Below are 12,724 nucleotides of genomic sequence, written 5' to 3'. Positions count from 1 at the left end.
CTCAAGTGTTTGGGAGATGGAAAGCTGAACGCTTCCACGGGACATTGTGGAGATGGTTGTTGGTGACCCAGGTGGTGGTGTTGCTGACAGATCATCTGTTTGCGGGGTGGCAGGTGCCGGTATCACTACAGATGTGGCTGGAGCGGCCGAGACTGCAGCAGAAGAGGAAGCAGGATGAGCCAGAGACGTTTCTTGGTTTTGAAGGTGTGTACTCCACTGCAGCTCGTGCTTTGCACTTAGATGCCTGATCATGCAGGTTGTGCTCAGGTTGAGAAGGTTTATGCCTCGCTTCAAGCTCTGATTGCACAGGGTGCAAACCACTCGTGTCCTGTCATCAGCACATTTTCTAAAGAACTTCCACGCTAGAGAACTCCTTTGAGCTGACTTTGGTGCGCTCGTTCCCTTGCTGCGTTGGGCAGTAGCGGGCGTAGTGTCTAGGGCACGGCCGCTCCGCTTCTGCACCCTGCTCCCTCTTCTGCTGTGCTGGTGGCTCTGTGCGACCACCGCCTCTTCCTCCAAACTACTCAGGTCACCTGCATGACGTTCATTCCATGTGGGGTCGAGGACCTCATCGTCCTCCACATCATCTTCCACCCAGTCTTCACCCCTGCCCTCCTTGTCGGTCTCCACAATGTTGAACGCCGCAGCAGTTGGCACCTGCGTTTCGTCATCATCGGAGACGTGCTGCGATGATCCTTGCATGTACTCATCTTGAGAAATAAGTGGTTGGGCATCGCTGCACTCAATCTCTTCCAATTCTGGGGCAGGGCTAGGTGGATGGCCCTGGGAAACCCTGCTGACAGAGTCATCAAAAAGAAGAAGAGACTGCTGTATGGCTTGGGGCTCAGACTGCTTGCCTGATTTGCAAGGGGGTGAGGTGAAAGACGGTTGGACATCGGCTGCAGGTGCCAACTGTGACCTTTCTGCAGTAGACTGGGTGGGAGACAATGTGAAGGAACTGGAGGCACTGTCAGCAGCAAACCAATCTACTATCGCCTCCACTTGTTCTGGCCTCATCACTTCTAGGGGCGTATGATGCCCTACCAAATACTGATGCAGGTTCTGTCGCCTACTCACACTTGAGGAAGGTGTTTCACTTGTGCGTGTAGCTGGCACAGATCGACCACGTCCTCTCCTTGCAACCGGAGCTCTACCAGCAGCACCACGACCCAGGCCACGGCCCTTATTTGACGGTCTCCTCATATTTCTGTAATTTAAGATCTTGCCCTAGAAAGGTTTTTATTGAATAGCGGAATAGGAAATATGATCCAAAAAAGTGTATGTATCTCGCACGTACAAAACCACACTAGGCCCCAATTACTATTGTTTCTACCCCTAAAAGGATGGATGAGGAGTAGGAGGAGTATGGAACAGACAGCACCCTCAAATCTTCAGAAGTATGAGATGAACCTCAAAAACTTGGAAAGGTGGATCTCACACGTACCGACACAGACTATCCCGCAATTCAATTGATCCTCAAAGGTTTTAATTGAATAGCGGAATAGGAAATATGTTCAAAAAAAGTGTATGTATCTCGCACGTACACCACCACACTAGGCCCCAATTACTATTGTTTGTACCCCTAAAAGGATGGTTGAGCAGTAGGAGGAGGAGTATGGAACAGGCAGCACCCTCAAATCTTCAGAAGTATGAGATGAACCCCAAAAACTTGGAAAGGTGGATCTCACACGTACCGACACAGACTATCACGCAATTTAATTGATCCCCAAAGGTTTTAATTGAATAGTGGAATAGAAAATATGATCAAAAAGAAAGTGTATGTGTCTCACACGTACACCACCACACTAGGCCCCAATTACTATTGTTTGTACCCCTAAAAGGATGGTTGAGCAGTAGGAGGAGGAGTATGGAACAGGCAGCACCCTCAAATCTTCAGAAGTATGAGATGAACCCCAAAAACTTGGAAAGGTGGATCTCACACGTACCGACACAGACTATCACGCAATTTAATTGATCCCCAAAGGTTTTAATTGAATAGCGGAATAGAAAATATGATCAAAAAGAAAGTGTATGTATCTCACACGTACACCACCACACTAGGCCCCAATTACTATTGTTTGTACCCCTAAAAGGATGGTTGAGCAGTAGGAGGAGGAGTATGGAACAGGCAGCACCCTCAAATCTTCAGAAGTATGAGATGAACCCCAAAAACTTGGAAAGGTGGATCTCACACGTACCGACACAGACTATCACGCAATTTAATTGATCCCCAAAGGTTTTAATTGAATAGCGGAATAGAAAATATGATCAAAAAGAAAGTGTATGTATCTCACACGTACACCACCACACTAGGCCCCAATTACTATTGTTTGTACCCCTAAAAGGATGGTTGAGGAGTAGGAGGAGGAGTATGGAACAGGCAGCACCCTCAAATCTTCAGAAGTATGAGATGAACCCCAAAAACTTGGAAAGGTGGATCTCACACGTACCGACACAGACTATCACGCAATTTAATTGATCCCCAAAGGTTTTAATTGAATAGCGGAATAGAAAATATGATCAAAAAGAAAGTGTATGTATCTCACACGTACACCACCACACTAGGCCCCAATTACTATTGTTTGTACCCCTAAAAGGATGGTTGAGCAGTAGGAGGAGGAGTATGGAACAGGCAGCACCCTCAAATCTTCAGAAGTATGAGATGAACCCCAAAAACTTGGAAAGGTGGATCTCACACGTACCGACACAGACTATCACGCAATTTAATTGATCCCCAAAGGTTTTAATTGAATAGTGGAATAGAAAATATGATCAAAAAGAAAGTGTATGTATCTCACACGTACACCACCACACTAGGCCCCAATTACTATTGTTTGTACCCCTAAAAGGATGGTTGAGGAGTAGGAGGAGGAGTATGGAACAGGCAGCACCCTCAAATCTTCAGAAGTGTGAGATGAACCCCAAAAACTTGGAAAGGTGGATCTCACACGTACCGACACAGACTATCACGCAATTTAATTGATCCCCAAAGGTTTTAATTGAATAGCGGAATAGAAAATATGATCAAAAAGAAAGTGTATGTATCTCACACGTACACCACCACACTAGGCCCCAATTACTATTGTTTGTACCCCTAAAAGGATGGTTGAGGAGTAGGAGGAGGAGTATGGAACAGGCAGCACCCTCAAATCTTCAGAAGTATGAGATGAACCCCAAAAACTTGGAAAGGTGGATCTCACACGTACCGACACAGACTATCACGCAATTTAATTGATCCCCAAAGGTTTTAATTGAATAGCGGAATAGAAAATATGATCAAAAAGAAAGTGTATGTATCTCACACGTACACCACCACACTAGGCCCCAATTACTATTGTTTGTACCCCTAAAAGGATGGTTGAGCAGTAGGAGGAGGAGTATGGAACAGGCAGCACCCTCAAATCTTCAGAAGTATGAGATGAACCCCAAAAACTTGGAAAGGTGGATCTCACACGTACCGACACAGACTATCACGCAATTTAATTGATCCCCAAAGGTTTTAATTGAATAGCGGAATAGAAAATATGATCAAAAAGAAAGTGTATGTATCTCACACGTACACCACCACACTAGGCCCCAATTACTATTGTTTGTACCCCTAAAAGGATGGTTGAGGAGTAGGAGGGGGAGTATGGAACAGGCAGCACCCTCAAATCTTCAGAAGTATGAGATGAACCCCAAAAACTTGGAAAGGTGGATCTCACACGTACCGACACAGACTATCACGCAATTTAATTGATCCCCAAAGGTTTTAATTGAATAGCGGAATAGAAAATATGATCAAAAAGAAAGTGTATGTATCTCACACGTACACCACCACACTAGGCCCCAATTACTATTGTTTGTACCCCTAAAAGGATGGTTGAGCAATAGGAGGAGGAGTATGGAACAGGCAGCACCCTCAAATCTTCAGAAGTATGAGATGAACCCCAAAAACTTGGAAAGGTGGATCTCACACGTACCGACACAGACTATCACGCAATTTAATTGATCCCCAAAGGATTTAATTGAATAGCGGAATAGAAAATATGATCAAAAAGAAAGTGTATGTATCTCACACGTACACCACCACACTAGGCTCCAATTACTATTGTTTGTACCCCTAAAAGGATGGTTGAGCAGTAGGAGGAGGAGTATGGAACAGGCAGCACCCTCAAATCTTCAGAAGTATGAGATGAACCCCAAAAACTTGGAAAGGTGGATCTCACACGTACCGACACAGACTATCACGCAATTTAATTGATCCCCAAAGGTTTTAATTGAATAGCGGAATAGAAAATATGATCAAAAAGAAAGTGTATGTATCTCACACGTACACCACCACACTAGGCCCCAATTACTATTGTTTGTACCCCTAAAAGGATGGTTGAGCAGTAGGAGGAGGAGTATGGAACAGGCAGCACCCTCAAATCTTCAGAAGTATGAGATGAACCCCAAAAACTTGGAAAGGTGGATCTCACACGTACCGACACAGACTATCACGCAATTTAATTGATCCCCAAAGGTTTTAATTGAATAGCGGAATAGAAAATATGATCAAAAAGAAAGTGTATGTATCTCACACGTACACCACCACACTAGGCCCCAATTACTATTGTTTGTACCCCTAAAAGGATGGTTGAGCAGTAGGAGGAGGAGTATGGAACAGGCAGCACCCTCAAATCTTCAGAAGTATGAGATGAACCCCAAAAACTTGGAAAGGTGGATCTCACACGTACCGACACAGACTATCACGCAATTTAATTGATCCCCAAAGGTTTTAATTGAATAGCGGAATAGAAAATATGATCAAAAAGAAAGTGTATGTATCTCACACGTACACCACCACACTAGGCCCCAATTACTATTGTTTGTACCCCTAAAAGGATGGTTGAGGAGTAGGAGGAGGAGTATGGAACAGGCAGCACCCTCAAATCTTCAGAAGTGTGAGATGAACCCCAAAAACTTGGAAAGGTGGATCTCACACGTACCGACACAGACTATCACGCAATTTAATTGATCCCCAAAGGTTTTAATTGAATAGCGGAATAGAAAATATGATCAAAAAGAAAGTGTATGTATCTCACACGTACACCACCACACTAGGCCCCAATTACTATTGTTTGTACCCCTAAAAGGATGGTTGAGGAGTAGGAGGAGGAGTATGGAACAGGCAGCACCCTCAAATCTTCAGAAGTATGAGATGAACCCCAAAAACTTGGAAAGGTGGATCTCACATGTACCGACACAGACTATCACGCAATTTAATTGATCCCCAAAGGTTTTAATTGAATAGCGGAATAGAAAATATGATCAAAAAGAAAGTGTATGTATCTCACACGTACACCACCACACTAGGCCCCAATTACTATTGTTTGTACCCCTAAAAGGATGGTTGAGCAGTAGGAGGAGGAGTATGGAACAGGCAGCACCCTCAAATCTTCAGAAGTATGAGATGAACCCCAAAAACTTGGAAAGGTGGATCTCACACGTACCGACACAGACTATTACGCAATTTAATTGATCCCCAAAGGTTTTAATTGAATAGCGGAATAGAAAATATGATCAAAAAGAAAGTGTATGTATCTCACACGTACACCACCACACTAGGCCCCAATTACTATTGTTTGTACCCCTAAAAGGATGGTTGAGGAGTAGGAGGGGGAGTATGGAACAGGCAGCACCCTCAAATCTTCAGAAGTATGAGATGAACCCCAAAAACTTGGAAAGGTGGATCTCACACGTACCGACACAGACTATCACGCAATTTAATTGATCCCCAAAGGTTTTAATTGAATAGCGGAATAGAAAATATGATCAAAAAGAAAGTGTATGTATCTCACACGTACACCACCACACTAGGCCCCAATTACTATTGTTTGTACCCCTAAAAGGATGGTTGAGCAGTAGGAGGAGGAGTATGGAACAGGCAGCACCCTCAAATCTTCAGAAGTATGAGATGAACCCCAAAAACTTGGAAAGGTGGATCTCACACGTACCGACACAGACTATCACGCAATTTAATTGATCCCCAAAGGATTTAATTGAATAGCGGAATAGAAAATATGATCAAAAAGAAAGTGTATGTATCTCACACGTACACCACCACACTAGGCTCCAATTACTATTGTTTGTACCCCTAAAAGGATGGTTGAGCAGTAGGAGGAGGAGTATGGAACAGGCAGCACCCTCAAATCTTCAGAAGTATGAGATGAATCCCAAAAACTTGGAAAGGTGGATCTCACACGTACCGACACAGACTATCACGCAATTTAATTGATCCCCAAAGGTTTTAATTGAATAGCGGAATAGAAAATATGATCAAAAAGAAAGTGTATGTATCTCACACGTACACCACCACACTAGGCCCCAATTACTATTGTTTGTACCCCTAAAAGGATGGTTGAGCAGTAGGAGGAGGAGTATGGAACAGGCAGCACCCTCAAATCTTCAGAAGTATGAGATGAACCCCAAAAACTTGGAAAGGTGGATCTCACACGTACCGACACAGACTATCACGCAATTTAATTGATCCCCAAAGGTTTTAATTGAATAGCGGAATAGAAAATATGATCAAAAAGAAAGTGTATGTATCTCACACGTACACCACCACACTAGGTCCCAATTACTATTGTTTGTACCCCTAAAAGGATGGTTGAGCAGTAGGAGGAGGAGTATGGAACAGGCAGTACCCTCAAATCTTCAGAAGTATGAGATGAACCCCAAAAACTTGGAAAGGTGGATCTCACACGTACCGACACAGACTATCACGCAATTTAATTGATCCCCAAAGGTTTTAATTGAATAGCGGAATAGAAAATATGATCAAAAAGAAAGTGTATGTATCTCACACGTACACCACCACACTAGGCCCCATTTACTATTGTTTGTACCCCTAAAAGGATGGTTGAGCAGTAGGAGGAGGAGTATGGAACAGGCAGCACCCTCAAATCTTCAGAAGTATGAGATGAACCCCAAAAACTTGGAAAGTTGGATCTCACACGTACCGACACAGACTATCACGCAATTTAATTGATCCCCAAAGGTTTTAATTGAATAGCGGAATAGAAAATATGATCAAAAAGAAAGTGTATGTATCTCACACGTACACCACCACACTAGGCCCCAATTACTATTGTTTGTACCCCTAAAAGGATGGTTGAGGAGTAGGAGGAGGAGTATGGAACAGGCAGCACCCTCAAATCTTCAGAAGTATGAGATGAACCCCAAAAACTTGGAAAGGTGGATCTCACACGTACCGACACAGACTATCACGCAATTTAATTGATCCCCAAAGGTTTTAATTGAATAGGGGAATAGAAAATATGATCAAAAAGAAAGTGTATGTATCTCACACGTACACCACCACACTAGGCCCCAATTACTATTGTTTGTACCCCTAAAAGGATGGTTGAGCAGTAGGAGGAGGAGTATGGAACAGGCAGCACCCTCAAATCTTCAGAAGTATGAGATGAACCCCAAAAACTTGGAAAGGTGGATCTCACGCGTACCGACACAGACTATCACGTAATTTAATTGATCCCCAAAGGATTTACTTGAATAGCGGAATAGAAAATATGATCAAAATGAAAGTGTATGTATCTCACACGTACACCACCACACTAGGCCCCAATTACTATTGTTTGTACCCCTAAAAGGATGGTTGAGCAGTAGGAGGAGGAGTATGGAACAGGCAGCACCCTCAAATCTTCAGAAGTATGAGATGAACCCCAAAAACTTGGAAAGGTGGATCTCACACGTACCGACACAGACTATCACGCAATTTAATTGATCCCCAAAGGTTTTAATTGAATAGCGGAATAGAAAATATGATCAAAAAGAAAGTGTATGTATCTCACACGTACACCACCACACTAGGCCCCAATTACTATTGTTTGTACCCCTAAAAGGATGGTTGAGCAGTAGGAGGAGGAGTATGGAACAGGCAGCACCCTCAAATCTTCAGAAGTATGAGATTGTGTTCACTGTACCCCACAAAGATTGTGTTCACTGCACCCCACAAAGATTGTGTTCACTGCACCTCAAAAAGGATTTTGTTCACTGCACCCCACAAAGATTGTGTTCACTGCACCCTAAAAGGATTTTGTTCACTGCACCCCAAAAAGATTGTGTTCACTGTACCCCCCAAAGATTGTGTTCACTGCACCCCACAAAGATTCTGTTCCTTGTACCCCACAAAGATTGTGTTCACTGCACCCCACAAAGGATTTTGTTCACTGCACCCCAAAAAGATTGTGTTCACTGCACCCCAAAAAGGATGTTGTTCACTGCACCCCAAAAAGGATTTTGTTCACTGCACCCCAAAAAGATTGTGTTCACTGCACCCCACAAAGATTGTGTTCACTGCACCCCACAAAGGATTTTGTTCACTGCACCCCAAAAAGATTGTGTTCACTGTACCCCCCAAAGATTGTGTTCACTGCACCCCACAAAGGATTTTGTTCACTGCACCCCAAAAAGATTGTGTTCACTGTACCCCCCAAAGATTGTGTTCACTGCACCCCACAAAGATTCTGTTCACTGTACCCCACAAAGATTGTGTTCACTGCACCCCACAAAGGATTTTGTTCACTGCACCCCAAAAAGATTGTGTTCACTGCACCCCAAAAAGGATTTTGTTCACTGCACCCCAAAAAGGATGTTGTTCACTGCACCCCAAAAAGGATTTTGTTCACTGCACCCCAAAAAGATTGTGTTCACTGCACCCCACAAAGATTGTGTTCACTGCACCCCACAAAGGATTTTGTTCACTGCACCCCAAAAAGATTGTGTTCACTGCACCCCAAAAAGGATTTTGTTCACTGCACCCCAAAAAGGATGTTGTTCACTGCACCCCAAAAAGGATTTTGTTCACTCCACCCCAAAAAGATTGTGTTCACTGCACCCCACAAAGATTGTGTTCACTGCACCCCAAAAAGGATTTTGTTCACTGCACCCCACAAAGATTGTGTTCACTGCACCCCACAAAGATTGTGTTCACTGCACCCCAAAAAGGATGTTGTTCACTGCACCCCAAAAAGATTGTGTTCACTGCACCCCACAAAGTTTGTGTTCACTGCACCCCACAAAGGATTTTGTTCACTGCACCCCAAAAAGATTGTGTTCACTGCACCCCAAAAAGGATGTTGTTCACTGCACCCCAAAAAGGATTTTGTTCACTGCACCCCAAAAAGATTTTGTTCACTGCACCCCAAAAAGGACGTTGTTCACTGCACCCCAAAAAGATTGTGTTAACTGCAGCCCAAAAAGATTGTGTTCACTGCAGCTCACACACAGAAAAATGGATGTGGATCACTGACACCTGCCTATCTCCTATCCCACACCACACAGCAATATCGATTGTAGTTTGTAGAACACAGTTTCCCTAAAATTCAGCAGCAGCAGCCTCTCCCTAACAGTATTGAGAAGAGATCGTAGATCAGGATTGAGTGCAGAGTCACCCCACCCCCCACACAGCAATATCGATTGTACTTTGTAGAAGACACTGACCCTATAATTCAGCAGACTCTATCCCTAAAATGCCTACAACTCGCCCTGCCTAAACACTCCGACCTGTCCCTCAATTCTATCCGGACACAAATGGTTTTTTCCTGCCTGTCTTTCCCTAATCAGCAGCCAGCACGTTGATGTGTGCTCTGTCCCTGATCTAAGCAGCAGAATGAAGACGCTGCGGCTGCCTGGAACTTATAAAGACTTGGTCACATGCTTCAGACGGCCAATCACAGCTACTGAGACATTTGCAGGCATGGCTGGGATGGCTTAAGGCACACCAGTTAAACGATTGTTGATTGGCTGTTGAAAGCCCGCCATGAAAAGAGCGCCAAAGCATGCAAAACCCGGAAATAAAACGACCGAACACGGATTTTTACCCGAACATACAGTAAAGTGTCCGTGTCCGTGTTCGGGTACAAAAAATCCAATTATTCGGTACGAACACGAATAATACAGTCCGTGTTCGCTCAACACTAGTTGTAACCAGACACCATTTTTAGTCTTGATTGCACATGTTGCACAATAAAAAATGTAATATTTTTGGTAATCGCCCCTTTGTTTATCATTTTTTCATCCCCAAATGGCTTTTTTTTTTCCTGTGGTCTTCACTTGACAGGACTGACTATTACCATCTTAGAGGACAAAGCAAGAAGGTTAATTCTGCATCTGCCAGTAGTTGACCAGGATTCCCTTGACAAGCAGTGTATAGCCAGGTGGCAACATTAGAGGAACCTTAGGGTCCACTTTATCACAGAAAGTGGGAAAATGCATTGTGCAATATGCACTGAAATTTCAAGACATATCATTAGAGTCACGCCATAGGAAAAGGGGCCGAGTAGGATGAAACAGCTGGATTGATGTAGGTGAATGGCTGAAGGAACAAACTGTAGATTGCAGCCTTAGCATGTCAGGGAGCAGAAATGTACAGGCTCAGATGCACCCATGGCCATCATAGACTCACCTGCAACTGAACAGACAGCACCATAGGAGGTGGCCTGTTCAGAAATTGACAGAAGTTATCTTCATTAAAATGTGCACAAGAGTACTCCTCTGAGGGACAAGAAGGAGATGCCCACTCATGGAGAAGGCAAACAAGTTGAGCAAGGTCACCATTCCCGGGCTGTCAAGGGTTGGGCCATCCCCAGGGAAACAGTCCTAATTGTAAACTAAGGAAATCATTTAACTCCTTGCCAGGAGTCAAGCAGTGGGGCAACAAAGTGGAATGACTCTCTAAAAAATTAAGATGCGATACTCTGTTGTACTGTTGAGCATGAATGCTTTGATGGTTAAGAGATCAAGTGCTTCCTTAATATCAGCTTGCAAGTTACTACCCTCCCATAACTGTTATTCCACCAAAACTTTCCAGCAAATGAGCTCCCCATATACATAGTCAGGATTACCTGGGTGAAAGCGGAGCTGTGAGGAAAGGACTTCTGCTACAAGGGCAAAATGTTTACATGCACCAATGGGAAGGGGCAGCTAGGGATGATACTGGGAATAATTATAACCAGGTAACTGACACCTGAGATGCTGAAAGTACAACCTGCACACTTGAGCTCCCCTAAAGAAATTCAGGCAACTGTTTCATGCTCAGGAAGCACTGGAGGCCTCTGATGCATTCTCTGCTAACATTTTGGATAAAGCTGGCATTGTCAGGATTCTCGTTGGAAAATAAGTTGTGGTAACACATAATCAAGAACTCATGCTCTCCAAGGATTTTAAGGCTTCACTGTCTTTGTGGAACCAATGCCCTCAGAATTTGCTCCACTTGTTGCCATGACCTTTACAGTGGTCTGATAAGGTACAGTACAATTTTGTAGTTAGAGTACGTAACACCAAGACTCTTCTACTCCACCTGCTCCATGGGACAGCAGTAGCGGAACTGACCTTAATCATGGATGTAATTACCACAAGGTGGAGCACATAAAGTTTAAGGAGTTTCATGGTTGTTGCTATGTGGTATAAATGAGCATGCATTTCAGCTGGAATGAGAGTGACTGAAAATGGGCAGGAACAAATATTATCACTCCTACAACTGACTACTGAGGAAATTACACTGATAAAATATATTCTCAAAGGTGGACCATGACCTAGGCTGTAGCAATGGGATTAAGCATCAGATACCCACTGGAAAGAGCCCTTCTTCTTAGGAATCGCTTGCTATCCCAGGATGGGCCAAACTTTTTTTTTCACAATAATTCTCCCCAGCAAGTATTATCAAATCCTTTTTGCCAAGGCAAACTTTCTATTGGCTTCTTATACAGTAGTACTTCCATTGGTTTTTCCAGTCCAAACCTGGATAGTATCTTGATCAATCTAGGTGATGTAGTGGTATTTTTGTTCACATTCAAAGAAAATTTTGCATGCTTAGATATTGTGTTGGCCTGGCAGTGGCAGTATGGACTGAATTTTAAACCCAATAGGTACCATTCATTCAAGCAGGAGATCTAGTTCCTAACGCATCATCTCCAGACAAGATGTACACCCTAATTATTAGAAAGGCCGCACAACAACCACAGCCAAAGTCAAAACTTTTCTGAAGCTGGCAAGATATTATCTGCATTTTATCAAGCACTCTGCCCCAATATAAAAGGCCACTGCTCTGCCCCAGTTCAAAATATCTTACAAGAGGTAGGCCAGAAGATGAGCCACCTGAAAGTGGAATAGGAATCAAAACAACAGGAGGAATTTGACTTCTCGAAACAGCAGCTGATGATGGCTCCCATGTTGACCTTTGCTGTCTTCTCCCTTCTATTATGGCTAAGAACCAATGCCAAAAGAGTTCCAAAAGAGCCAGCTCCTGTGAGATGCACCTCCCCAATTGTTGCTAGAGTACTACAAATGCAGTGAAGTGGTCCTGTGTCTACTCACCTGTGTTATCAGAGTTACCTTGGTCTCCATTATGAGGCTAATCGCAAGTAGCTGTTTGTGGTCTAAACAGTTTTACTGAAGCTATTCTCAGCTAGATTCTTTGTTGATATAGAGTCCCATAGAGACTATGCTATTCAGCCACATGCTAACTTGATTGAGCCACAGAAACATTGCTGTGAAGCATCCATGTTTGTCCTGCTTTCCAAATATGATTTGTATTTATCTGCAGTGTATGGTTATTTGGAAAATTAGCAATCCTATTACAATGCTCCTAGGACCTGACATACTGGGTCAACACAAAGCTCAAGACCACTTTCCCTCTACCAGTCAAAAGTGACAGCACTGGTGATTGACTGTGCAA

Source organism: Pelophylax lessonae, assembly GCF_965119305.1.
Source record: "Pelophylax lessonae genome assembly, chromosome: 5".
Taxonomy (NCBI): Eukaryota; Metazoa; Chordata; class Amphibia; order Anura; family Ranidae; genus Pelophylax; species Pelophylax lessonae.
The sequence above is the reverse complement of the archived record's forward strand: the minus strand, read 5'-3'. Positions refer to the sequence as shown.